The sequence below is a fragment of the Symphalangus syndactylus genome, chromosome 1 (genome assembly GCF_028878055.3).
Source record: "Symphalangus syndactylus isolate Jambi chromosome 1, NHGRI_mSymSyn1-v2.1_pri, whole genome shotgun sequence".
NCBI lineage: Eukaryota > Metazoa > Chordata > Mammalia > Primates > Hylobatidae > Symphalangus > Symphalangus syndactylus.
Genome location: NC_072423.2, coordinates 135837067 through 135865060, shown reverse-complemented (window position 1 = coordinate 135865060; position 27994 = coordinate 135837067). Strand labels below are relative to the sequence as shown.

General features: G+C 37.2%; 1 protein-coding gene and 1 long non-coding RNA gene across 3 annotated transcripts in view; one reads left to right on the top strand and one right to left on the bottom strand.

The window, feature by feature from the left end:
* The window catches only part of RARB (retinoic acid receptor beta), a 775478-nt gene that overhangs the window by 287296 nt on the left and 460188 nt on the right, over positions 1 to 27994 (top strand). The window lies entirely within an intron of this gene.
* The window catches only part of LOC129486178 (uncharacterized), a 41265-nt gene that overhangs the window by 12236 nt on the left and 1035 nt on the right, over positions 1 to 27994 (bottom strand). The window contains exon 2 of the long non-coding RNA XR_008658875.2: positions 27668 to 27798. This is a non-coding gene — a long non-coding RNA (uncharacterized lncRNA). The remainder of the gene's footprint in view (positions 1 to 27667; positions 27799 to 27994) is intronic.

Sequence of the window (27994 nt, the reverse complement as noted above, 5' to 3'; positions counted from 1 at the left end):
TTTTCTTTTTTCTTTTTCTTTCTTTCTTTTTCTTTTTCCTTTTTCCTTTCCTTTCCTTTCCCCTTTTCTTTCAAGTCTCACTCTGTCACCCAGGCTGGGGTGCAGTGGCACCATCATGGCTCATTGCAGCCTCAAGCTCCTGGGCTCAAACTACAGGCACATGCCACCATACTCAGCTAATTTTTTAATTTTTGTTTTTGTAGAGGTACAGTCTTACCATGTTGCCCAGGCTGATCTTGAACTTCTGGCCTCAAAGAATCCTCCTGTCTCAGCCTCCCAAAGTGCTGGGGTTACAGCCATGAGCCTCCATGCCTGGCTCAGTTTTCATTTTTTTGAAGATAATCTTCATTTATCATTAAGCAGAATCCTGAGAATTCTCTCCCACAGATAATTTCAAGATGTGACTATCTACTTGATATCTGTCTATATTTCAGAACATCCAAGTGTTTGACGTCTCATTGACTAAACTTTTGCTCTACTAGTTCATATTCTCTTGATTGGAAGTAACTGAAATAACTGCAGTAGAGCACAGAGCATCTCACAGAACCCAGGAATGGAATGTAGCTAAGTCTGTGAAATTGTACACTGCAGCAACGCAGGAGTGCCCTTTCCCCTTTGCAAGTAATTGAGAGTTGTCACTAGTTTGGAAACGCTCTATAAGCAACCTTGAGTTTAAAATGTGTGTTTTAGCAGAAGTCAGAATAATCAGCCACCCTTCCCTCTTTTTTCCCACTTTATGCAAGTCATGACTTACGTAATCCCCATCTTTATCAAACAGAAACATCTTATTAAAGTTTACAAACAAGCAAGAGTCGAGAATATAGGAAAATAAAGGAAATGAAGCCAGGATACCTGTTTGTCCATCCTCGGTCTGCTTACATGCTTTCAGTCCAAGAGCAGAGGTCTGTGATGCTGTCTTTTTTTATGATGTGTGCAGAAAATTAAAGAAAAGGCAGAAATGCTTGATGTCATAACTAGCTTGCATTACACTGGCTATGCAAGAGGATGTGAAGCTACCATTGACTTTGGTAAGTAAATGGTATCTTTGAATTACTTGGCAGTTATCTCTCACCTCTGTTTTCTCTCACACAAACCAAAGCCTGCCTTTAAGTCTAAGTGACTCAGTATGCCCTGACAAGAGGACAGATCTCTGAAGACTAGCTTTGTCTTCTGTTGCTGCACTACCCCAGGTGATTCATGGCAACTGAATAAGGAATCAGACTAGGAATGATATGTTGTGCCAATTTTCCTCTTCCTGATTTTAAATTGAAATTATTGGATAGAGAAGAAGTAAGCAAATATAATTTTTTAATATAAGAATAAGAACAACTTTACAGATTGTTTCATTAAATTTATGGGTCCACTAAAGAGATACCAGCCAGAAATCATCCTTTCTGATGCTTTAATAATAATTTTTCTCATTCATTCAATCAACGAACCAGTGTTTTTTGAATGCTTAAATGTGCTAGGCACTGTGCTTAGCATAGGGAATACAGCAATAAACAGGGCAGACAGAGCCTGTGTCCTATAGCATGGCAGAGAGAACAAACTGTTCAATAAGTAATTGAAATCAAATGTGATAATCTACTTCCCAAGTAATAACTGCTCCTGAAAGTGTGTAACAGGAATATGGAACCAAATCTAAGAAGCCACCAAGGCCTCCCAAGAGAGGAACATTTAAATTGAGAACTGAATAAAAGTTCACCAGGAGCATGGGACAAGAGGTTTCTAGGCAAAGGGAACAGCATGTGCAAATATCCAGAACAGGAAGAAAGTAAAGCAGTGTTCCATGGGCCCAATCAAAGAGCACTCATTCCAATTTACCAGGGACATGTAAGGCCTGCGAGGAAGGTTAAACAATATCTAAAGGCCAAAGGAAGCCAATGTAGGATTTCAAGCACGACTGACGATCAGAGAATAGGATGGATAGGGGATGGATTAGACATGCGGGAGGAAACAGGTGAATTATTATAGTGGCCAAGCAGAGAGCTGCTGGTGGCCTGAGCTTAGGGTAATGGCAGTGAAGATATAAGTTGCTGAATTTGAAGCAGAATCAACTTTTGGGCTCAAGGAAGAAGGAAGAGCAGAGGATGGCTTTCAGAATTTACCTGGATCATTGGTGGAACAAGTCACCAGGGGAAAAAACACCAAAGAAATTAATTACTTATTCCTATCCTTCCTTGCCCGAAAAATCTTACTAAAATGTGTTACTGAAATCTGTTCAGTGTAACAAAAGAAGAGATAATCAACAGATGAAGGAAAGAGAAAGTTATAATTGAAGAGTGAAATAAGGTCAGGAGTAGAACCAGCATATCACTGAAGTCTTACCTCCTTTGTAAAGAAGTGTCACATATTTGACACAGAGCTTTCTACGATTCCAAGATAGGAAGCAAACATGATTTATAGTGTTCATAAGTGAAATGAAACCAATTGCTTGGAGAGGCTCCATCCTGCCTGATATTGAGACCAAAGAGAAATTTCTCCAATAACTTTTTCTAGAGAGGACACTGTATAATGTCATGAATGGTGTCCTCATCATAAACGCAGTGATAACCCTCATCAGCTCTTTCCTATACAGTTCCCCAGTATGGACCGGTACATCTACCAAAATAAAATTAATTGAAAATCAATTTTATGGGGAAAACAGGAGTTTTTTCATCAGATTCAACCTGATGTGGTCCAGATTTGTCACTTTCTCATGATCTGCCATCTATCCCAGGATGGAATGTGGAGTATTTCTTTTACACCCTGTGTCTGTGTGATCCCTGACTTTTGATAAACAGTACGTATATACAAATTCTGTGTAATTTATGCCAAAAGGGAAGACCACTTTGTCTGAGCAAAGATATAGCTTTGGAGAAATCCTCCATAGGTACATCTTCTATTAGCCAAGTTTTTGAAATATACTGCTGGATCAGTAATGAGTTTAAGGTTATATTCCTTGAGAAGTACATGGAGGATAGCTGCTCTGTTTTGTCAGGAAGTGCTAAGCCATGTGCTTTTTCAGCCAAGCTGAGGGTGAAATTAATATTTTGCTGAAGTTAAAGTGTTTAACAATGAGATATGTTCTTGGTAGAAGGATACCTGGTTTGCTTAGCAATGAGCCATAGGAGTAGTCCCAGGCAACACAAGATCCTCCCCAGAAAGTCATTTTAGGTCCATTATAATACAGACAAATGGGAATGGACGTCCCAGAGTTTCCTGTTTTAAGGTATAACTTTAATCTTTATCTCAAAACAACTTTAAAGCAGCTATAACCAAACGCCCACTTTGATCGTAAAAAAATAAAAATATCAGTAAATAGAGTATCCAGAGAATATAGAGCTTTGACCAGTGTCATTCCCAGTATAAGCTGAAAAAATATAATGCAGTTTTTTAAAGTTTCCATTAAAATTTCTACCAATATCCCAGGATGTTTAAGCCTAGGAACAGTAGATCTTTATTATCTTTTCGTTACGAAGCAAGATAGGAATATGGGTAGTTCTGGAATGCAATATTATTACAGTTAGATTTCAGTTTGATATCTTGCTTAGTAGATTCCTCACAATACCTTGGGTTTGAACTCGTTTGAACAGGAGGCTTGGTTCTGTTCTAAGGTCATCTACTGGCAGTGAGCTGGTGAGGACTGAGGGGTCGGTGGTAAGGAGAATATCCTTTGAAATAAGATTTTTCAGGAGTTTGAATGCTTGTTCCTCCATTTGACCTTGGCAAATTGTCTAACGGTGTGTGCTACAGTTTTCTCAACTGTAAGATGAATGTAGTAATAGTATATGTTCCATGGGTGTATCGTGAGGATTAAGCAAAGTAATCGATGTTAAGAGAACTTAGGATAGTCCTTGGTACAGACAATGCTCAACACACACTGGCTGCTATTATGGGTCTTATGCACCCTGACCCCCATCCATCTTTCAAATGCAGGGTGCAGCACAGGACAGGTGGTGGATCAGATGAATAGGTGTAACTCAGCGCAGCCTAACACTACAAGTGAAAAAGTGATCAAAACAACAGCAAAAAAAAACTGCTCTCATGTCAATAGTAAGGAAATTAACTTTATATTTGAAAACCTGCTTGTTTGTTCAGGTATAGCAAATGGCTACAATAAACATTCAGATAGACTTTCTAATAGACTATAAGATGCCTAGAGCTGGTATCTGTATTTTATCACTGAAAAATGAATGGGCATTTACACTTTAAAAAAATCTGATTGGTAGATAAGTGAGATAACATGTGAGACTGTGGACAATCAGGAAGTAGAACAAGGGCTGGATGAAAGGAGAAGTGATGGTTTGATGGATATAGAGCACAAGGAGAGTTTGGAGAGCCTCCCAGCTTCAAGGCATGCAGTTTTAAAATCATCCATCACAGGAATTGGTCTGCCTAATCCTGAGTGTGCAGGACACGAATAAAGTGTGCATGGGTGCAAGGAAATTGAAGAACTTGTGATCTGAATCTCCCAGGAATTCTTAATACTATATCAGGGTTGCAAACCCAAATTACCACAGGAACCAGATGGGTAACATCAAGAGGCTGGCAGATGAAAGATGATAAATGGCAACTGACATTTGGACTAAACATTGGAGAGACAGTAGAGAGTAGTGGTGACTATAAAAAACTAGAGATTACATACTCCTTTTAAAAAGGGCAGCTGTTACTCAGATCCTATGACTTGTTACCATAAGGGAAGGTAGGTAGAGTAAAGCCATGTTCTCCAACTTGTCAAGAAAAACAGTAAACACCATCCTTGAAAAAATGTTAATATCTCTATTTATAAACATTAACCAGTTAAATGTAAAACACTGTATGGGTCAATACTATGAGCCAGAAAGAAATATATATATATAATATGTATGTATGTAATAATATAATTATAATATAATATATATCATATGATATCGTATTATATTATATTATAATTATATTATTACATACATATTATATATATATATTTCTTTCTGGCTGATAGTATTGACCCATACAGTGTTTTACATTATTATATATATTATATATAATATATATATATAGGTATGCCTATTAGAGTATAATTTTCTGAACGTGCAGTTCAACCACTTCATACTGGAGGTAAGTTACATATTGTTAACTAAAGCCTAAAATTTTGTCAGTCAAAAATGGATCTTAATGGTATCCAGAATTTGGGGAAATGGTTGAAGATGACCCAGCAAATTCCATTAAGATGAATGACCTAGGGAGACTTCATAAGCAATATGAGGCTTTTTGTCTTAAAGATTTAGATCAGGAATCCTCACACCATTGCCCTTTGGCCGAATCTATCTGGCTGCCAAAGTTTCACTGCAAATAAGCCACACCCATCATTTACATATTGTCTATGGCCACTTTCCCATGGCAAAGTCAGAACTGAGTAGTCGCTACAGAGACCCTGTGGCCCACAGAGCCTATTTATTATGAGACCCTTTACAGAAAAAGTTGGCCAGCTCCTGTTTTAAATAAACATAACCCCAAACTGGTTATATAATTTGAAAAGTGCTGTAACAGAAGTATGGATGCTTGAATTCACATGCATGTGTATAAAGTGGTGGGAAAGCCTGAAGAAGGGGAGGGATCACTATTTCTGCAAGCCAGTGAGGAAGGCTACACTGGAAAGGTCATTTCTGACTTAAGTCTCAAAGGGGACGGCAGAGTTCCCCAAGTGGAAAAGGGAGAACTTTCAGGCATGACATGTTTGGATCACAGCTAATGATTTAAGCTTATAGAAAAGAGAAGATACAAGAGGGCTTAAAACTCCCAGGAATAAATCAGAAAAGCCGTAAAGAACATTGCTCACCTCCTTTTCAGTTTTCAGAATCTCTAGCTTCCTATTTAGATTTTTAAAGAAAAAAATAGCTTCTTTGATTCAACTTTAATAGTTGGAAAGTATAACACAGTTAATTGATGTATAAACAACCCAGTAAAGATGGATAATGAATATGGTACAAAAGAAAAATATCCCACACCAATCTACGTTTTCACCTCTGTTGAAAACAGTGGACAGTGAGTTTTGGCTTAGCAAGGTATTAGAATCCAATGTGTGAGTGGAATGGGGATTTGCCATTCCTAAGGGTAGTTTGCAAAGAATATTTTTCTATGCGTAATGGTATTTTGGATTTTCTATGTATTTTGATATCCAGTAACTTGTATGTAGTAGGTGTTTAGTAAATACTTGCTGAATTAATAGGCTATTCAAAATAATTTATGTTTTTTAAATTTCTACACATTTATTAAGATTTATCTGTTGAACATTCAACTCCTAAAAACACTAGGAATGATAGCCTTGCATGTATTTGAAGACCATTTGGAGGTTCATTGAGCTTTTTGAAGGATTATATCCTAGAGGGGACCTGCCAAGGTCTTCTACTTTCTTCCTCATTCTTTCTTCTACATCTTAGTTCAGCCCTAAGAAAAGCAGTGCTGTATTAGGGAAACCCACACCTCATTCTGATTCAATGTGACATTCTCTTATACTTCTTTGAAAGTCATTCAAAAGTTTAGTCAATGTATCAGTTAGGATAATGTTAATTGTTCCAACACAGAAACCCACAATGCAAGTAAGATCAGTTTCAATGCCAGATCTCTCACTACACCCCTTTCAGTGATGGCATATCTTTGTGAAGCTGTTTTTCAGCAATTGTTGTGATTTGAAAAAGCAAGTATTTTGCAAAAATCAGTGTTGAGGTTGGTGGTATTTGAGAAGTTGTGTGATGCTTAACAAATGGACAAATTTTGTTAGTAATGATTAAGAATAAAATGCAAATATTTCTCTCAATTTCTGTTACTGTTTCAAGTGCTTACTAGATCATTAGGACATACTAAGTTTTTGAAACTAACTGCTTTTAAATTGAATCATTAACTATTTCTTTTGGCCTAGGGGTACTGTGGAAAGATTATTGAAACTTTACAGTGCCATGAACTGAAGTTTGGGAAGCTCTGCTCTGGGACATTCTGATATGCAGAATGCATGGTTAAAGCTGGCTTGTAGGTGTGTCTATGCTCAGACTTATGGCAAAGGACAGGAAAGTATGAGGGGGGCAAGTCAGCTCTCTTGACGGTCCCCATCGGGTACTCGGATATCACTTTCCTCATGCTCTATTAGTGAGCTCTTAGTTAAATGGTCTTAAGTCATGGCAAGTAAGGCTGGAAAATGTAATGTGGCTAGCCAACCAGGGACCAGGCATGTACAGAAGACAGAGGATGGATTTTGGTGAACATCTGAATCTCAGCTGCAGTCCACCCCTCTAACCACACACAGAATATTCTCACATTTTCCAAGGGAAGTAACCCAAAATACCCCAAACTGTTATAACATTCAAGATCTCTGGTGATGCTGGCCGGGCGCGGTGGCTCACGCTTGTAATCCCAGCACTTTGGGAGGCCGAGGCGGGTGGATCACGAGGTCAGGAGATCGAGACCACGGTGACACCCTGTCTCTACTAGAAATACAAAAAATTAGCCGGGCGTGGTGGCGGGTGCCTGTAGTCCCAGCTACTCGGAGAGGCTGAGGCAGGAGAATGGCATGAACCCGGGAGGCAGAGCTTGCAGTGAGCCGAGATTGCGCCACTGCACTCCAGCCTGGGTGACAGAGCAAGACTCCGTCTCAAAAAAAAAAAAAAAAGATCTCTAGTGATACTAAATCCTTTCCATCAGTTCTGGAGTTGGCACCTTGTCATCTTGACATTTATTTCATAAAAGGCAAGTTATCTACCCCACTTCGCCACAACACATGTACACAGTGGTGACTCAGGAATGTGTAACTCCATTAAAAACTGCTGTTCTGATGGATGGCAACAATTCAGTTGTCCTGCATGAGCATTGAGATACACTTTGACTTGGCACTTGGGGTGTTGGCAGGGAGGAGTTTCATAACTGTTTTCTGCTGTCTGGGCAAAACTCCCTTTCCAGTTATTTGCTATGGCCTCTGGCTCCATTCATTGACAGGTTTGCCTGTGCTTCTCACCTTCCATTACTTTACTTGTGGTCTACTTTGGGAAGTGTGCTTCACAATTTCATTTCTATTGATGTCAATTTTCAGGACTGAGCATCTGTTTAGGGGTGGAATAGTCATAGAATTTTGTAGACTGCTCTTGTCGTTTCTTTGGCAATATGATTTCCTCAAAATCATAGTGGGCTTCTCCTCTGTTTGTGCCCATTAACTTCCTTGTGCCAGTAACTACACCCAGTGTTCTTCACTAGACATATTTCACTTTTGTTTCTTTTCTACCCATGTATCTCTTTCACACTGACAGTGGCTATATCAAAGCCACTTGAAATATTCCCCTGTGGGAGAAAAGCAACAGTTGTACCACCTTTTCTAATCATATAACCTAACACCTAGTTGCTGGACTATCCTCATTCCCTTACGTTTCTCCTTGCAAACTAAAAACTTCTTGTTTAAGCTCATCTCTTTCTTGTAATATCTCATGAAAAGCAGCAAGGAGCAGCTCACACCCACTATTATTTTGCTGCCTATTTTTACCCTCTTCTAGTCATAGGCTTAGTGTTTGAAAATCTATCTTTTCAACCACGTTATCCTCTCCCTCATCTACTATCTGTAATGTTCTTCACATGGCTATGGGAGAAGCTCACTTCCTGTTGCCTTCTCTAGAACTTTCTAAAAAGTCAATAACAAGCATCTGCTCATATCTCATTAGCCAAAGTAGCTCAGTCCTGAACCAGTCTGTGTCAAAGATAACTTTGGAATACTCAGATACACCCCTTTAGTAGAGGGAAATTCTCCAAACTATGTTACTAGTATTATGTTGCCAGTACTCAACCAGGGAGGGAGTGGAAAGGATGTTAATAAGAATGTGAGTCCAGGCCGGGCACGGTGGCTCACGCCTGTAATTTCAGCACTTTGGGAGGCCAAGGTGGGTGGATCACGAGGTCAGGAGTTCAAGACCATCCTGGCCAACATAGTGAAACTTTGTCTCTACTACAAATAAGAAAAATTAGCTGGGTGTGGTGGCAGGCATTTGTAATTTCAGCTACTTGGGAGGCTGAGACAGGAGAATCACTTGAACCCAGGAGGTGAAAGTTGCAGTGAGCCAAGATCACGCCACTGCACTTCAGCCTGAGTGACAGACTGAGACCCTGTCTCAAAAAGAAAGAAAGAAATTGTGTATACAGCCGTTTCTTTATTTCCCGAGCTTTCTTAAATGGTCTTCATTTCTCGTGTAATGAAAAGGTACACTTACCATATTAATAGGTATTTGATCCTGTACTGGGAATTTTATGGAATGTACATGCAGCTCCTTGTTCACACCCTTTCTGGGCCTAATAGATCGGTAGAGTCAAAATTACTGTTACAGAATTCTTTTCCCCTTGGAAACAACAGTATTTCAGAAATTTTTTCTGAACATTTCTTCAAACCTCTGTCTTGCTCCTTGTGAACCTGTTAAACATATCCGCTGAAATGCAGCTTTGAGGTTTTGACCTGGAGACAAGTTGAGATTGAGGTATTTGCTTTCTTTTCCCGTTTGATTTATGGTCCTTATTTGTGGCACACTGGTTTTATTTGCCTCGTGTTTGTCGTCAGCCTAGCTGCAGCCGTGTTGTAGATCTATTGGTCACCTATTTCTGTGTTGCTTATGTATTTTTATAATAGATTGGTCTTTTCAGGCTTCTTTTTTGAAATATGTAATTCATTTGGTTAATATAGAAGAAGGCAAGTGATTTTAAGGGAAATTTTGTTACTAATGACTTACATAAAACTTAACTGTTTAGCAATTGATAAAAATTCTGGATTGACATCATCTAGTTTACTAGTAACAAAAATCAGAAATTAAATACAACAATTAGAAACTATTAGACCAGCTTAGATTTAAAGTGGGAGGCCTCAAAAAATACTGATTTTTTTCTAGGCAAACACGCTCTACCCAGACACATACTGTTGCTAAGTGAATGAACAAATGAATAAGAAATTCAGAGAAAGACGAAGTTTAATCAGGGCATCTGAAATAAGAAGGAGGTAATCAGTGGAGCAGAGAAAAGATTTTGACAGTTTAACACTTTTGTGTATTCATTCAACAAATAGGTATTATTTGCCTGGGAGGGTGCTCCACTAAGCAGCTGGTATTTCTTGGAGAGCAAATCAGAGCAGCCCCTGTTCTCATGAGGACCGTTCTAATGAGAAGACAGAGCACAAGCAAATAAAGACACAAAATTGCAGCGTGTATTAAGTGCTATGAAAGGAAAGTACTAGGGCGTATGAAGCAATAACCAGGGCAAAAATTGATGTTCAACTGGGTGGGCATGAAAGGTTTCTCTGAGGAGGAGGCATTTAAACAGTATTGCTAGATTCAGATATTTAAAAACAAGGGGAAAGAAGACATAATAAATTTAATACTCTGATAGTGGGATTAAATCTCCACAATCAGAAGCATTTTAAGGAAAGTTCGCCTCTTTTGTCTTTAAAGTTGTCACTGTGGAAACTTCTCAATCAGCATCTTTCAGTAGCTCTATATGCACATAATTCAAAAAAACCTAAGTATTATAGGTGTCCAATAAATACTTGTTGACTTAAATTGAACTTTGATTAATAACCCCTCTCTACAAACCAATACAGTGATATCAGCACCACTGCTCTGGAAAACATCTTGATTTGGTTTTTAAACAGATGGCTTTTGCATTCCATTTTTAGGTGACTTCTCCAGGCAGGCAAACCAAGACTGAGGGTGGGAGAGAGGGCAGTGGCCTTCACAGTGAGGTTCCCCTGAACTCAAGTAAGAAATTAGCTCTATATAAATGGTTCCGTTCTCAATAGATTCACTGCCAGTTGAAAATGTAGTTGAGTACATAGATTTTTATTATAATTTTTTGCTGCTCTGGTGTGTGTGATATATTGAAGTGCTGGCTCCTTTGCCTTTTTTTCATTAAAAACATCATAAAACATTTAGGGGTCTGTGCAGAAATTGCTATGACCTCCATTTATAATTAAAGAAAGTAATGTTTCCTTTAAAATATTACTGGAGAGCAGTATTTCTGACCACAAAACCCTGAAGCCTGGTAACCAGATTTGTGGAGATTTCCATTCTCTTGTGTGCAATTACTAAAATAATGGGAAAGAAAGACCACTGGAAAGGGAAAGAAATCTAGTCAGTAAGGTGATTTGAAGCAAGCTTACAGAAACTGCTTGGTGTTTTGTTACTGTTATTTTCCAGTGAAAGCAATCTCTCTTTTTTTTTTTTTTTTTAAAGGTCACTAATGCTAAACAAGCATGGTGCTTTTGTACGTTTCTTAAAACGAAGGACACGGTTCCAGTCTGCTAGAACGTCTCTTTGCACCTGCATTTCAAACCTTCATGTGCACATGAACAAAGCAGATTCTGATTCAATGGGTCGGGAGTGGAGACAAAGACTATCTTTCCAGCCAGGTGATGCAGTGCTGCTAGCCCCAGACAATGCTTTAAGTAGCAAAGCTCTTGGCAATAACTTTCATCTCCTGAAAAGCAAACTACGTCACTGATCAATGGAACACCAGCTTTGTGTTTATAGTCTGGCTAGTTTTCACCATGTCATGGACAATTTCTTTTGAATAACTTGCTAGAGTCTCTCAGTTGAATTACTCAGCATATGTTTTCTTTTATCTGAGAATTAGTCCCAAGGGCAACTAAAAGGCAAGGTAAAACCTTTAGTCATCCTTGATATTCCCTCTCCTTCACACACTACATTCAATGCAAGTTCCATCAAATGCAAGTTCTTCACACACTACATTAAATGCAAGTTCTAGCAAAATCCACCCCACATTTATCCTGTTCTCTCCATCTCTGTCACACCACTCCACTCAGGTCCATCATCATCTTTCACCTGCATCAGTAGACTCCCCTAACTTATCTCCTACCTGTACTATTGCCCTACAGCAACCAGGTGATCTTGGAAGAGTATAAATCAAACTATGTCACTCTCTGCTTAAAATCCTCCAATAGCTTCTTGTTTTCATAGAATAAAACCCAGACCCATGACTGTGGCATACAAGAGATACCTGATCTGGCCCTGCAAACCTCCCTCACCTCTTCCCAGGACCTCTCACTACTGGGCCTTGCCACAGCCCACCAGCCTTGTATCAACTCCTTGAACTCAGCAGGCCATGCTCCTTCCTGCCTTGGAGCTTTGCATTCGTGCTTCTCTCTGAAAAGCCTTTCCCATGATGCTGGTGTCTTCTCATTCTGGCAGCCCCTCAAGGCCCTTTGTGAATTAGCTGTGCCCCAATTTTTCTGTATTTCATCTACCGGCTTTATTTCCTATTTATCCCTTATCACTGTCTGAAAGTACCATTTTTTGCATCTGTTTACGTGTTCATTTTCTGACTTCCCACTACCACACTAGGTTATAAGCTCCACAGGGGCTCCATATTTAGTAAAGGGGAGGAGAGTGATGGGGAAAGGGGAAGAGAGTGGGAGGGAGAGAAAAGAAAGGAAGGAGGGAGGGAGGAAGGCAACCCAGCTACCTTTGATCAAAATGTGCCCCGTGTTTCAATTTGATACTGAGTGGTACTAGAAATTATTATTTTCTCATGGTCTAGGGAAGACAGCAATAGAAATTATGTATAGTTTAAAGGCCTAAAAATATATATACATATATTTTTACAAAGAGTAGTTCACTTCTGTGTTGAGTTTTAGTAACACCATTAACTTTTATTTTGAAAAACAAAAAAGCCACTATTTGGGTAAAAGTACATAAGGATGACACTCCTAATGAAGTTCCTCCACTATGGCTAATGCATCTGATAGGTTTCTAAGCTGGCTGTAGGGGACAAAAAGCAAACATTTGATAACTAGTTGCCTAAGGCTGGAGTGGCTTGTGGTCACAGAGAAGAATAAAGTACTCTGGTTCACTGGGGTATTTAATTCCCGCTTTTCTTAGGTGTTCTAACCTGCTGACCATGTATGACAAAGACAGCAGAATCACTGCAAATAACTGGGTATATGTAGTGTGTGCAATGAATGTGCATTTTGGAATCTCCTAAGTCAAATCTTAGCTTAGTTATCTGACTCTGCAAAAGCATCTGAACCTTCCTGAACCTCCTTATTTTCAGCTGTGACATGAAAATAAGAATCTTTGTAAGGTTTTAAAATCATATATGTGAAGTACCCAGACTTACATGAAATTATATATTTCTATATATTTTCAAATATATGAAATTATATTTTATAAATTCATAGTTTATATATTTCTAGTATACTATATACTAGAAATATATCTAGTATATAATATATACTAAAATATATTTATCACTTTTTTTGTACTTTTGGGGACACGGAATCCTACACAATTCCAGGAGGCAGCCTTTATTTTGCAATCCATGTAACTTGTGTAACATTTACATTTTACCTTTGTGAGTGGGGGAGCAGCAAGTTAGGGCACATAATTTTATATGAAAAGTAATATAAATGGTCCCCCGTACTTATACAAGGAGGCATGCCCTGTTTAACTGGATACCTAGGACAGTCGTCTCAATGAAAACAACTAAATATTCTGGGAGAGTTTTAGGTTAATCACTGAAAAAAAAGAATGATGAACTTGAGGAAATTTTAAGGAAGAGATACAGAAAAAAAAAATCAAACATTGTAATAATAAAAACTCAGTGAGTGAATCAATAGAAAATTAGAATCTGTTGAAGGGAGAATTAGTTAACTGGAAGCTAGGAGGAAAAAATAACATAATTAGCTGTGGAAGTCAAAATGATGACATGCGAAACTGAAATGAAAAAACACGGATAGGGCCGGGCGCGGTGGCTCACGCTTGTAATCCCAGCACTTTGGGAGGCCGAGGTGGGCGGATCACGAGGTCAGGAGATCGAGACCACAGTGAAACCCCGTCTCTACTAAAAATACAAAAAAAAAAAAATTAGCCGGGCGTGGTGGCGGGCGCCTGTAGTCCCAGCTACTTGGAGAGGCTGAGGCAGGAGAATGGCGTGAACCCGGGAGGTGGAGCTTGCAGTGAGCCGAGACTGCGCCACTGCACTCCAGCCTGGGCGACAGAGCGAGACTCCGTCTCAAAAAAAAAAAAAAAAAAAAAAAAAAGAAAAAAGAAAAGAAAAAACACGGATAGAGTAAGAAGGTCCAGTGTAAGTTCTAATGAGAAAGAGCCAATATCTAGAACAAGTAGTGTTTAACCCATTCTAGAAATTCAGTAAATAAGAATTTTCTGTTTGGTAGATAATTTCTTTCTTTTTTAAATCATTAGACTGCATGTGTTTCTTACTGTTTTATTTGTTGTAAGGAAGAAATTATTGAAGCAGAAGACAAGTCTAGTGGAAAAGAATTATTTCAATTTATTCCACACTCTATCAATTTTTTGTTCGTAAATATTAGAACCCATGATTTCTATTTCTGAATTTTCATACAAAGGTAGATTTTTATTTTTCCACAATATATATTTTAAAGCATCAATTACAATTACAGTATGTCTTTTTTTTTTTGTGGAGAAATGGTTTCAGGTTTCCTGAGCTTCCTTTATTTAAAACAAAGTTTGGAGCATAAATGGATAAAATGAGATTATGTAGGTTCAATTTGCATTGAAATAAGTTATCTCAAGACCAAGTTGAAATAGATTCAATAGCCTCAGTCTTTGCATTTAAACTTACTTTCACTTTAACCCTTCAGTGTGTCCAAATTATAATCATAGACTACAAAATATTGTATTTTCAATAAGCATAAAATATCAGAGTATGACTCATCTCTATCATCTGATTGGTATTTAATAAATACTTGCTGAATGAGTGAATTAATGACTACTATAAATTTCTAAAATACTGTGAATTTTAGAAAAATTCACTAAAAGAAAAGTTTAAAAATGAAAGCATGTTTTTCCATATGGTTGGAATTTTCTATTTACCTAAATGTTGTAGCCATCATTTGTTATCATTTTGGTATTAACTACACACCTTTCGGTGCAGAGTGATGGAGGAAGGAGGTGGTTAGAAATTGTTTAGGAGTGTTTTTGGCTGATTAAAAATTTATTTTTACAGGGTTTCATTTCAGAAGCTCTCTTATATAGGCTTTCCTTCACTAAAACCACTTCAGTCCTCATAATCAAATCTTTGGATTTGAAAACTCAGCATGGAGTATCTTTAGGAAGACACTATTAAGGCCTTGTTGAAGCTTGATTACCTTAGTATGGGAAACTATAGGCAAAAATGTTCTTTTCATTTAAAATAAGACTGTGCCATAGGACAAACAGGAACATGACAGGCCTCTTTCATGTATGCCATATTCTGTTCATTTCCAGGTAGGGTAATAAAACAACTATTCCTTCACTAGCACCAGTCTTTACTGAGGACTTTTACACATGGTTTTCACTGTCTTGAAAGTCTTTCCCCTCTAGTGGAAGCTGCCAAAACCCTACTTGTCTTTTAGGGCTCAGCTAAAATGTCACCTAAACATACAGCGTTCCCTGAATTCTCTCAGCTGAACTTCATTAGAACACATGCTGTGTTTTCCCCTCTGTGACTAACTCTGACAAATAGAGGCTGAAGAATTGTTCTAAGGAGCTGTGTTCCTATATGACTTTTCTAGCAAGACTGAGCATGTTGTGATTTTTTTTAAATAAAATAGTGGCCAGATTAGTAATGTATCACCTTGTATTTACTCTCCTTCCTTCCTGGCTCACTGCATTTTTTTCTCTCACTCTTGCAGCCCTGATTGCATCTCTTATTAAGCCTTAGTATATTTGAAACAAGAGAGGGACCTGGATGTGGGGGAATTTGCCTTCTCTGCTCCAGTTCAACCCTGAGCATTGTGTCACCTTTTATAGTTACTGGTATGAATGTCTTGCAGCAAATTCTAAGAGGCCAAAACACTGTCTCACTCATCCTGCTATCTCCTGCAGCCTCATCCTTGCATACAGAAACTGCTTGATCTGGAAATTTTGAATTAATGAATTGTTCATCTCTGCTTCCACCTCATATAATATGTCAATGTGTCCCAACAGACTTATCGATATTTATTATTTCTTCCAAAACTCTCTGTTTATGTGGAATCAACCTCTTTGTCTTCTGAAAATCAAGCTTCAAGGGAAAGTCAGTTGAGATCTTAGGACATTCCCAGAAATCAAACCCAAAAGTTATGCAGAGTGAGGTGTCTAAGGAATAAGCCAAGTTTTAGGCAAAATTCATAAGCTTAGAGCCAAGGACAACACGACTCAGTTAAGGTTTACTGGCTTCTCCTGAGTTCCTAATCATTTTGTGTTTAGCTGGAGTCGTTTGCTCTTTAACATGAAGCTCTTCAGTGACTTGGCTCCCTTTGCAGATATCACACTAGAAATAATGGACTTTGGAAAATAATCTTGGCAAAGCCTTGTTTCTTTTTAAACATTTTTGATCAGATGTAGGGTTTTATAGTCGTATTATTTGTGAAATGCCTTTTCTGTACATTTTTATCATGGCAGTGTTTATGTTGCATGTCTAATTAGCTTCAACATACCAGATGAATTGTTTAAACCCGTCTGGCATGCTATAATTTCTCAAAGTTTCTCATTTGCTGAAAAACATATATACATATATTTGTAAAAGGTTTAGATTTCAGGAATCAAAAAGTCTGTGATGGATCCTATTCACCATAGGAAATATATCAAGGAGGAGAGAGAGTGACGCCATTTGCCACGCTGTCCAGTGGGAGAAGAGACAAGGCCCTAAAGACTTTAAATTCTAATTTGAGAATTTGTGCCAAGATTGATAGTTCTTCTCCCCACTCCCAACCCCTCCTCAAAATTAAGGGCAACAAAATACCAAGCTGAGAAGTTTTTCACCATTACTAGCACTAAATCTATCTGGGATAGACAAAGGCAGATGAAAGTGTGGGTTCTTGGAAGAAAGGATAAAAGGGATCAGAGGTGCAAAAGAAGGTGAGGGTGGGTTGAGGCCAAGAAAATAAAAAGCAGGGGTCTAAAGACTGTGTGGCTCCACTGAGAGTCAAGTACTTGTCTGCTACAAATTTCTTTCTTGACACATAACACCATATTGTAAAAAAGTTTACAAGTGAAAAGAACCTAAGCAATGATCTAATCCAGCTTTTCCTCTCTTCTCCTCAAGGAAGACTTCAGTCTCTTCCTTCTTTCAACTTCTGCTTGAATCCAAGTAGTAAGTCTTTCCTGTACCAAGGTGCTCATAATCATGGGGAAAGCATCTATGTTTAATAGCACCAATTGCTTTTATAATTATAAATAATAGCACATTTGTACAGTAGCTTGCCATCTTGTGCTTTCATGATATTATTGCATTTGAACATCACAACAACCTTATGAAACCCGGCAGGAGATTTTAAACACAAGTTCACAATTAACTCAGCATCCAAGAATTTTGTGGCTTGCCCGTATTAACACATAAAACAATAGCAGGAGCTAGAATTCTTATTATGAGAATCCTTATTCTATGCTAGGCATTGTGCTAAGATGCGTTGCCTGTATTATTGCAATTGATTCTCTCTAAAAAGTTATGCTAGGCACTTTTATGGAAGTAAAAGATGATGAAATGAAAACATGTAAAATAATTCATCCAAGAATTCACAGATATTAAGTAGTAGAGAATTAATACAGCATGGTGACTATAGTTAATAATAATGTATATTTCAAAATAGCTAAAATAATGGCTTTTAAGTGTTCTCACTACAATGAAATAAGTATTTGAGGTGATAAATGCATTAATTAGCCTGATTCCATGATTCCACAATGCGTATATGTATCAAAACATCATATTGTACCCCATAAATATATATAATTGTCAATTAAAAATAAAACTTTAAAACATTTTTAAAAATTAAAATATTTGGAGAAAAAAGATCAAGGACTTACTCCAGGTTTAACTAATGCTAGTATCTATGTTATGGTATTTTACCAAATTTAAGACAATTTGACTATAAAGTACACCATTTTATACATCAATAAAAAGTTTTACAACTACTACTGGTTAAACAATGGCACAATGCTTTCTTAATGTTCTGAATTTTCATTCTTAATGTTGAACGAGTTCTTTTAGATTTAATTTAGACATTTTTATCACCTCATCCTTAACCGTATGTAAAAGGGGAAGTATATGTGAAATAAATTTGTTAAGATGTTTGTAAATATCTTAATCATTTAGCTTGAACATTTCCACATTTAAAGATGGACTCTTCTCAATTACTTTTCAATTCAGAATCACTGATTATTTTCCCTAAGAGCAGCATTCTTTGTGACATTAAAAACATGGTTATAGAGAATTTCTTAAAAGAGTGCTCCACTGCTTTTGCCGGGATTTTTTTTTCCAAGCCTGTGATATCCACTCTGCAAGTTTTGGGTTGTGCACTTAGGCAGTGACAATCACATCAGCACCCTGGAGGATAGTAACTGTAAGCACAAATATTAAAAGGGAAACAAATATGCAATTTAAGATCAGTGACATGGTTTACTGCTTCCTTGGTTTGAGGCAAAGCTAGGAATAAATCCCAGGTGCTTATGCCTTAAGTAATCTCAAAAATGCATTCTAATAAGTCAGCCTTTTTTTCTTAACTTTATACCTATTCTTTAAAATGTGTTTTCTGTGACTACACATAATCCACTTTGTTTTTCAATACAGCATGCTTGTAAAGATTCAGAAAGGAGGTTCACTAAAATATGAGAGTTTTTGGCAAAGCTGTACACACATATGCAGACACGCTTCCAAGACAAAAGATTGATTGACACTGATGAAAACAAAAAGTATGTATGTGACACAAGGATAGGGGGAAGGATTTAAGAAAAATGAGTATAAAATGTCATAAATATGTTGATCCAGCTGTGAAGTTAATTAAATATTACAGTCCTGTTTGAACAAAAACAAAAACTGAGATTTCCTGGAGAGTACTGTTTTCATTTAAAAAAAAAAAAAAAAAAGACATTTGCCATGATTTAAAAGAACATTGCTTTCTTGCAGCAATTCCTAACAATGTGCTTTTCTATTTTTTAATTATATTTTCTGTTTAGTTCCAAAGGGAGAGAAGTAAACTACTCGTATGGCATTTTGTTAACCGAATCTCTTTAGTTACTGGCAATTTACCTATTAGCTTAGTAAAACCTGTTGCTGTTAATGAAAATCATAAGATCTGGTAACATTAAACTGTTTTCTGAGGCAATAATGATATATTAAATAATATTTAGTAGAGTTTTGTAAGAGTTAACAGGAAATCTTTAGTCAAAAATTCAAAAGCTCTTAAATGGCACATAGGGTATAGGAGGCTGAAATAGTGAAGACATAGGTTCTAGAGCCAGCTGCTTGGGTTTCCATCTAGGTTTTGCTGTTTATTAGCTGAATCACCTGAGTTAGTTTTATTTATTTTCTTTTAAGTAAATCTTTTCTGGGGCTCTGCTTCTGATCTGCAAAATAAGGATAAAATACCTTCCCAACAGGTTTATCGTGAGAATTGAACTAAAACGTGTACAGTTCTGGTACATAGTAATCATTCAAAGGTGTTAGCTGGGATGACAATGTGATACTGTCATATGTGCTTACTCTCTGTCAACTAAAATATTTTTTAGTTCCCTGAAAAGTTGGTTCTCCATTATTCTCATCAATGGAATATTCTTCATTAAGAACAAAAAAAAATGGCTGTAAGATCCAGAATGGATTAGAATTGAGTGATTTATTTTTTGAAACAGGGTTTATGCTCTTTTCTCAGTTACCGTGTTCATTATGGAAGAATCAGAATGTAGCTAGGAGTGGACCTGACCTTAAGCATCACTGCCTCTCCCTGGTCTAAATTGTGAAACAAGCATCACATCTGAAGCTTTCTTGCTGCTGCACAGACTTTTTCCCCATGAGTAGATTTTTGTTCCATGAATTTCAAAGTTACTAATATATGAAGATTAAATTTTGCTACTTATGATGCCACTGTTTAAAAATTACATAGTAAGCATTTGAAAAAGGCATAATAAAGGTCCTTTAGGTCCTATCTTTTCTTTTCCCTTTTTTTTTTTTTTTTTTTTTTGATCTGAGTTTAATAGGCCTAGAACCGTGCTTCCCTGAACTCTTTGAAGCATACTATCCAGAAAAACTTTCTGGGATGGTAGAAATTGTTTTGATCCATCGATAGAGTAGCCACTAGCCAGGTGTGGCTATTGAGCTTTCAAAAATAGCTAGTGTAACTAGGGAACTGATTTTTAAATTTTATTTAATGTTAATTAAAGTTTAACTTTAGTTTAAATTTAATTTCATTTTAATTTAAAATCTATGTGGCTAGTGACTACCATATTGGATGACACAATTCTAAACCGTTCTTCATATTACTTCTATTTCCTTGGGAATTATAGAAATAACCCTATTTACCTGGGTATCTGATACTTAGCAAAGGTAAGCTTTAATCTGCTAGCCGAAAACCAGAGATAAGTAGGAAAAGCCTTACAATGGCAAATAGACCACTATTATGCTACAAAATGTTATGTTGCAAATGATTCGTGGTAATGTCAAAGTGTTGTTCTCAACAGGATAGATTGAGCCACTCTGGGACTCTTGTCTGAACAGTTGCATGCAAAACAGCCAGAAAAGCCAGAAACACATTGATGTCAATGAGAAGATATAGCTAAATGGTAAAAAGAAAAGAGTAAAGACTTTTTTAAAAGCAAGTAGTACATTAAGTCATATTTTTTAGACAGGCAGTGTATGAAACACAAATAAAAATGAAGCAAAACAGAAAAAGTAGTCAGTAGAACTATAAGGACATATCAATCTGGCACCATGCACCAAGGCAAAAAGCTCAACTTAGGGCAAACTCCAGAGAATGTCACAACATCATGAACAGTATTCATAATTTTCAAAGTAATTTGTCAAGAAAAAGCTTATCTTTGTAAAATTCCTTCCATTAAAAAAAGAAATATAAAATTTTAAATGTTATACAAGAAAATGTTTAAGAAGTCTTGGCATTTAGAGGGATAAGCAGCATTCACATATGGAACAACTCCTTATCTGACCCAACCTTCTTGGGTCTAGCAGCATTCATTTCTTACTCCTCTTAGAATATAGGAATAACGTGCTGCCCGAAAACCTCAGAATAAAAAGGATTTATTGGTCCATTGATACCTTAACATGCCAGGAGAATAGACTGAATTGACAAGCATATGTCATGATGGGAAGCTTTACTCAAAGGGCTTATTAAAGACTCTGTAGAAGATAGCATGTGCAGGTTGAATTGCATGATTAATACTTAGAAAAAGCTAGGGCTAGGACACATATGGATAGGCCATTTGCTTGTCTTTATACTTGTATATTAAAAAAATTCCAACCATTCCCAGCAATGGTTGTATAAAAATTCAAGTGATGATACCTCTTTTAATGGGTTTATGGGTTACTGTGAAAACTTTGCTTGGTTTTTACCCTAATTAAGATGTCTATTTTATGTTTTGTAAAAATAACCCATACAGCATGCTAGAGTGTTTTGTTTTATAAATGGTAGGAGCTGTAGATGACTAGATGAATAACTTCATGAAACAGTGCATCACTAATTATGTGACAATGGTTGAAATGGCCATGGAAAATCACAATAAAAACCAGCACAAAGCTGAATATAACATATGCCACATATCTTCAATTAATATTACACGTTAGAAGCAGTGTGCTAACTGGGAGGAAGATGATTTAATAGGTGTAGTAGGACTGGATTTCAACACCAAAGGATGGGGAGAGTTTGGGGATGAAGAGGGAAGGCCTTAGAAGAATCATCATTGGCTTAGAAGTTGGGTTCAGGAAACATAGCGTAGGGGAAGGTGGTGTCCGTAGCAGATCATTCACTAGGGAAGTAGAGGAATACATATTTGGCAAGTTGGGCCAAGATTGTTAATGGCATCAACAACCACACAGATTTGTTGGGAGCCCAGACGGCCCATGATTTGAGTGCACCTAAATTGTTCAAAAAATATATATATATTAAGCAAGGAGTAGCAGCAGGCAGATTTTCAAACTGTTTGTGTAATCACTGACGTGCTCAAACACTACTTTGAGATGAAAGTACACTAATCTCAGTCTATTTAATGCAGACTACAAGCCCTATTATTCTCTTCAAACACTTAATATTTCTACCGTTTCAAAAGATTTCTCACTGTGGCTGAGTTGTATTTAAAAGGACAGCCTTATACATCCAAAGAAAACAAACTTTAAGAACTTAAAGTTGAAGGAATATTTAATGTAGCTGGAATTCTTATAATTTATCATTTCTCACGTAAGACAGAGCTTGATATTTTAAGACATATTTTCATTTCAGTGGTGAAATGCACATCAGTAAAGGATGTGATTTTTGCTCCCTTCTCTTTAGCTTTAAAAAAGCTTGATATTGCTGAAATTCAGGACTACTGGGTCATATATGTTATAGGTTTGGGGTTGGTTTATCAATATTTTACAATAACTTACAGAAAAACCCAGTGAAATTAGTTTGGTCAGATACAGAAAAAGCAAAGGAGTTTTGATTTTAGTAGAAAATTTTCTTATTTTCCACACAGATGTTAAAGTTTGAAGAGCTTTATAAATTATAATCACTCTTACTGAATTTAACTGTAATTCTCAATTTCTAGTGGAAATTAATATCTTAGTGGAAGATTTACCAGGCCCATTGAAGGCCTCTTTGTTGCAGCTTTGTTTATTGTCATTTAAATAACTGTGTGATAAGAAACCATATACTTAGGCTGAGGTCCCATTGGCATTCTATAAGGAATGTTAGCCAGAGTCCACCCTTCTAATTCCCAGTCACCCTGTCCTTTTGGCCCACAGCCATGACTGAGAGGCAAAACTACTTTGTAAGACCTGAAGGCAAGAGGTAGTTGAGTTTAAAAGAAGATTCTGCTTTTGAAATACCAGAGCTCTCTGAAATAGCCATTGTCTACACAAGAGTAAAGATCCCCAAAACATCCTTTTTACCTAAGATCAAATTTGAGATCTCATTCAGAAAAGGCATGGTCAGGCAACTGAAGAGATAAAAGACAAACAGAACGAGTCAAGAAGGCTTTGTTTTGACTTCAGATACTATACCTTGGGGTTATTGAGAATTTCGGTCTTCAGGGAGCTACAAGCCTGCCTTTAAAGCAATTCCCCAACATCTGGCATGGCCCAAGAGTCACAAAGTGATTGGAGACTTTTGCGGAATAGTCAAATTACCATTGTACATAGACGAAAGCAGATATATCCATGAAGGAATTACGACCAGTTAGCTGTTTATATTTTGCCTCCAGTCTGTGATACATCCTTTTAAAAGCAGCAGCATAATTGAGGTTTTTTTTTTTAATTTTTTTTTTTTTTTTTTGTAGCCAAAGGAAAATCCTGCCAGGTTCTAGGTTGAACATTGCTTTAAAAAGGACCATTCATTCAGTCCCTGCCCCTGGTTTGTTGTACCAAGGTATACAGAGTAATGCAAAATAGACCAATATTCAACTTGCATTTGCTTTTTACTGTTTCTATTTAAGCTTTAAATCAGAATTCTAATAGTAACATGAGTCTCTTTCTTGATACATTTGAGCATGAATGGACATTTAAAAACAACATTAGTTTCTAAGAAAAGAAAATCAAGGTAGATGTTCAAGATTATGTTTATTACAGTTATCAGTTTTCTATAGAAATTGTCATCCTAATGTATCTGCATGGACAATTATTTTTTTATTGAGACCACATATAAGCAAAAGAGTGAAACTGTTACTTTCAATTTTAACTTGACTAAATTAATTAACATTTAATAAGAATTCTGTGCAGGCATACCTCATTATATTGTGCTTTGCTTTTTTGTACTTTACAGATATTGTATATTTTACAAATTGAAGGCTTGTGGTAACCCTGTGTTGATCAAGTCTGTTAGCACTGTTTCCAGCAGAATGTGCTCACTTCCTGTCTCTGTCACAAATATTCTCTGAATATTTCAAACTTTTTCATTATTATTATATCTGTTAAGATTCAGCATTCTTTGATGTTACTATTGTAATTGTTTGAGGGCACAAAGAACTATGCCCCTATAAGATGGGGAACTTACTTGATACATACTGTGTGTGTTCTGACTGCTCAACCCACCAGCCATTGCCTGTCTCCCTCTTTTCCAACTTTCATATTCCCTGAGGCACAACACTACTGAAATTAGGCCGATTAATAAACCTGCAATAGCCTCTAAATGAAAGAAAGAGTAACAAGTCTCACCTTTTAAATCAAAAGCTAGAAATGATTAAACTTAGTGAAGAAAGCCAAAGGAGGCTGAAAGCTAAGTCTCTTGCACCAAACAGCCAAGTTGTGAATGTGGAAGAAAAGTTCTTGAAGGAAATTAAAAGTGCTACTCCAGTGAGCACACTAATAATAAAATGAAACAGCCTTATTGCTGATACGGAGAAAGTTTTAGTGGTCTGGATAGAAGATCAAACCAGTCACAACATTGCCTTAACACCTAATCCAGAGCAAAGTCCTAACTCACTTCAATGCTATGAAGACTAAGAGAGGTGAGGAAGCTGCTGGAAAAAAAGTTTGAAACTAGCAGAAGTTGGTTTCTGAGGTTTAAGGAAAGCCGTCTCCATAACATAAAAGTTCAAGGTGAAGCAGCAAGTGCTGATGGAAAAAGGTAAATCAAGTTACACAGAATACTAAGTAGGATAATTGATGAAGGTGGCTACGCTAAGCAGATTTTCTATGTAGAGGAAACAACCTTATATTGGAAAAAGATGCCATCTGGGACTATCATAGCTAAAGAGGAGAAGTCAGTGCATGGATTCAAATGACAGGCTTCCTTTTTAGGGGCTAATGCAGCTGATGACTTTAAGCCAATGCTCACTGATCATTCTAAAAGTCTTAGGGCCCTTAATAATTATGCAAACTTTACTGTACCTGTGCTCCATAAATGGAACAACAAAAAGTGTGGATTACAGCACATCTGCTTGCAGCAGGGTTTACTGAATATTGTAAGCCTATTTTTGAAACCTCAGAAAAAAATTTTCCTTCAAAATATTATTGCTTACTGTAATGCACCTGGTCACTCAAGAGGTGGAGATATACAAGGACATGTTTTTTTTTGTTGGTTTGTTTGTTTTTTTGAACACAACACCTATTCTGTAGCCCATGGATCAAGAAGTAACTTCAACTCTTAGGCCTTATTATTTAATAAATATATTTTGTAAGGTACAGCTGCCATAGATGGTGATTTCTCTGATGGATTTTGGCAGAGTAAATTGAAAATCTACTAGAAATAATTCAGCATTCTAGATGTCATTAACATTTGCGATTCATAGGAAGAAGTCAAAATACCCACATTTTGGCAGGAATTTGGAAGAAGTTGATTCCAGCCCTCATAGATGAGTTTGGGAGGTTCAAAACGCTACTGGATGAAGTAACTGAAGATGTGGTGAAAATAGAGAGCAAGAATCAGAAGTGGAGCCTAAATATGTGACTGGGTTGCTACAGTCTCAAGATCAAACTTGAAGAGATGAGGAGTTGCTTCTTATGGATGACCAAAGAAAATGATATATACTCCTGGTGAAGATGCTGTGAACATTGTTGAAATGACAATGAAACATTTAGAATATTCCATAAACTTAGTTGATAAAGCAATAGCAGAGGTTGAAAGGGTTGACTCCAATTTTGAAAGAAGTTCTCCAGTGGGTAAAATGCTATCAAACAGCAGCATCGCATGCTACAGAGAAATCTTTTGTGAAAGGATATAGCAAACTTCGTTATTGTCTTTTTTTAAGAAATTGCCACAGCCACCCAACTGATACCCCGATCCGTCAGTAATCACTCATCCACATTGAGGCAAGACCTCCACCAGCAAAAAGGTTATGACTCACTGGAGGCTCAGGTGATCATTAGCAATTTTTAACAATAAATTATTTTAAAATTAAGTTATGTAGATGACTTTTTTAGACACAATGCTAATGCACACTTAATATACTCAAGTATATTAACCTAAATCTCATATGCCCTGGGAAACCAAAACATTTGTGTGACTCACTTTATTGCAATATTCACTTTATTGCAGTGGTCTGGAACTAAACATGTAATATCTTTGAGGTATACCGATATTAAAAAATGTGTCTCTTTTGTCATATCCCATATAAAATATAGTTCTCTAAAAGATCGTTCAATAACACTAAGAGATGAAATTCATAGACCCAGGAAACTGATAAATGTTCTTAAAAGATATTTGCCTGTCCTTGAATGACTTTTGACACTGACAAACATACATTCTGCCACTATCTGAATTCAATATACCAGATGAGTAAGGATGGTACAAACAGAATTAACTTTGGGTTCCTTTGATTTGTTTTTAGCTTAACTTCATATCTTCAGTGGTTTTTGAAGAAGCACGTGACCTATTTGGGCTGACCCAATTTACCACTTTAGGTGGCCACTGATAGGTAGAATGATCTGCCAATTTCAGAGGGTCTTAGGAGAGGCAGCATCCATTGAAATCTTGCCTCCCATTGTCTGGGAGTACCTAAAAGCCCTAGGACCATGGCAGATGCAGTCATTCGAATCTACAGAAAATAAAAGAGCTATCATTTTAGTCCTGTGATAGTAACTCCTTGCCACCATTTTCCAATCTAGATATTGCACAGTTTAGTTATACATGGCTTTCTGCACTTGTATATTTAAATTAGGGCTTTAAAAATCATATTTTCTTAAAAGGAGTGCTTTCTACTTTTAGGAATCCTAACGTGAATTCTAAGAAGTATAAATCAGTTTGTTAAATCTAGATTTTTATAAAATGAAGCTACTTTTATAATATATGAAGTATCTCCCTCACCTTCTACAGGCAGTGTTACGGCATGAAAATCAGGTCAGTAGGATACATGCATGTGGCCAATTTCTCGGTTATAAGATTGAGCGTTGGAAATACTTACTAATACTCATGACATCCATGTGTAGAGTATTTTAAAGTCTTGTTATTCCAAGTGTAGTCCTAGGACCAGCAGCATCAGTCTCACCTGAGAGCTTGTTAGAAATAAAACATCTTGGCCGGGTGTGGTGGCTCACGCCTGTGATCCCAACACTTTGGGAGGATGAGGTGGACAGATCATCTGAGGTCAGGAGTTCAAGACCGGCCTGGCCAACATGGCAAAACCCCATCTCTACTAAAAGAGCACAAAAATTAACCAGGCATGGTGGCGGGCACCTGTAGTCCCAGCTACTCAGGAGGCTGAGGCAGGAGAATCGCTTGAACCTGGGAGGTGGAAGTTGCAGTTAACCGAGATCGTGCCACTGCACTTCAGCCTGAGAAAGAAGAGCAAGACTCCATCTCGGAAAAAAAAAAAAAAAAAATCTTGAGATGCAACTCAGAACCATTGAATCAGGATCTGCATTTTAACAAGACCCCCAAGTGGCTGGCATGCCTGTGAAAGTTTGAGAAGTCCTGCCTTATACCTTTATAAGCTACACCCTATACTGGTTCGTTGATCTTTCATAATAATACTTTGAGGCAAGATATAATCTCTATGTCCTTCCCCCTCCCACTAGCATTCTCTCCCAGTGCAGGAAATCACTGCCTGTGTTTTTTGGTAAATATCCCATCTGTGTCATATCTGAGAGCATGGCCGTTTGCCATCATCATTAGCTTTGGGGGAAAGGTAACATTGGGTTAACAGACAGATGATATTTCTACCTTTTGAAGGGGAAATGCTGCCTCCCAGAAAGCCTCCAGAAACCAAGAGCAGAGTAGTCAGCAAATGGGCCGCAATCTATAGCTGGCGGGTCTGAGTTTTACCTCGGGCTCTGTGGTCAAGATGCAGGAGAAAATGCGGCCACTGAGGAATTGTCGTCTTCAGTAAACAAAAGCAGAGCTGTCTCCATGTCTGGTCCTCTGCTGGATGGCTGATCCAGTCTCAGAGATAATATCTACATAAAATGCATATTATATTTTTTAAAAAAGTCACAGTAGTGATAGGAATTTTCTGGACTATTTCTGAAAGAATGCTGGAGCAGGCAGAAAAAATGAGCTTTTAGCTGAGGGGCATTTATTCTGAGTAGAAGTTAGCCTGGAGTATCCAGTGATACCAGGTAAATCATCACCTGACAATGAATTATTTGTTCT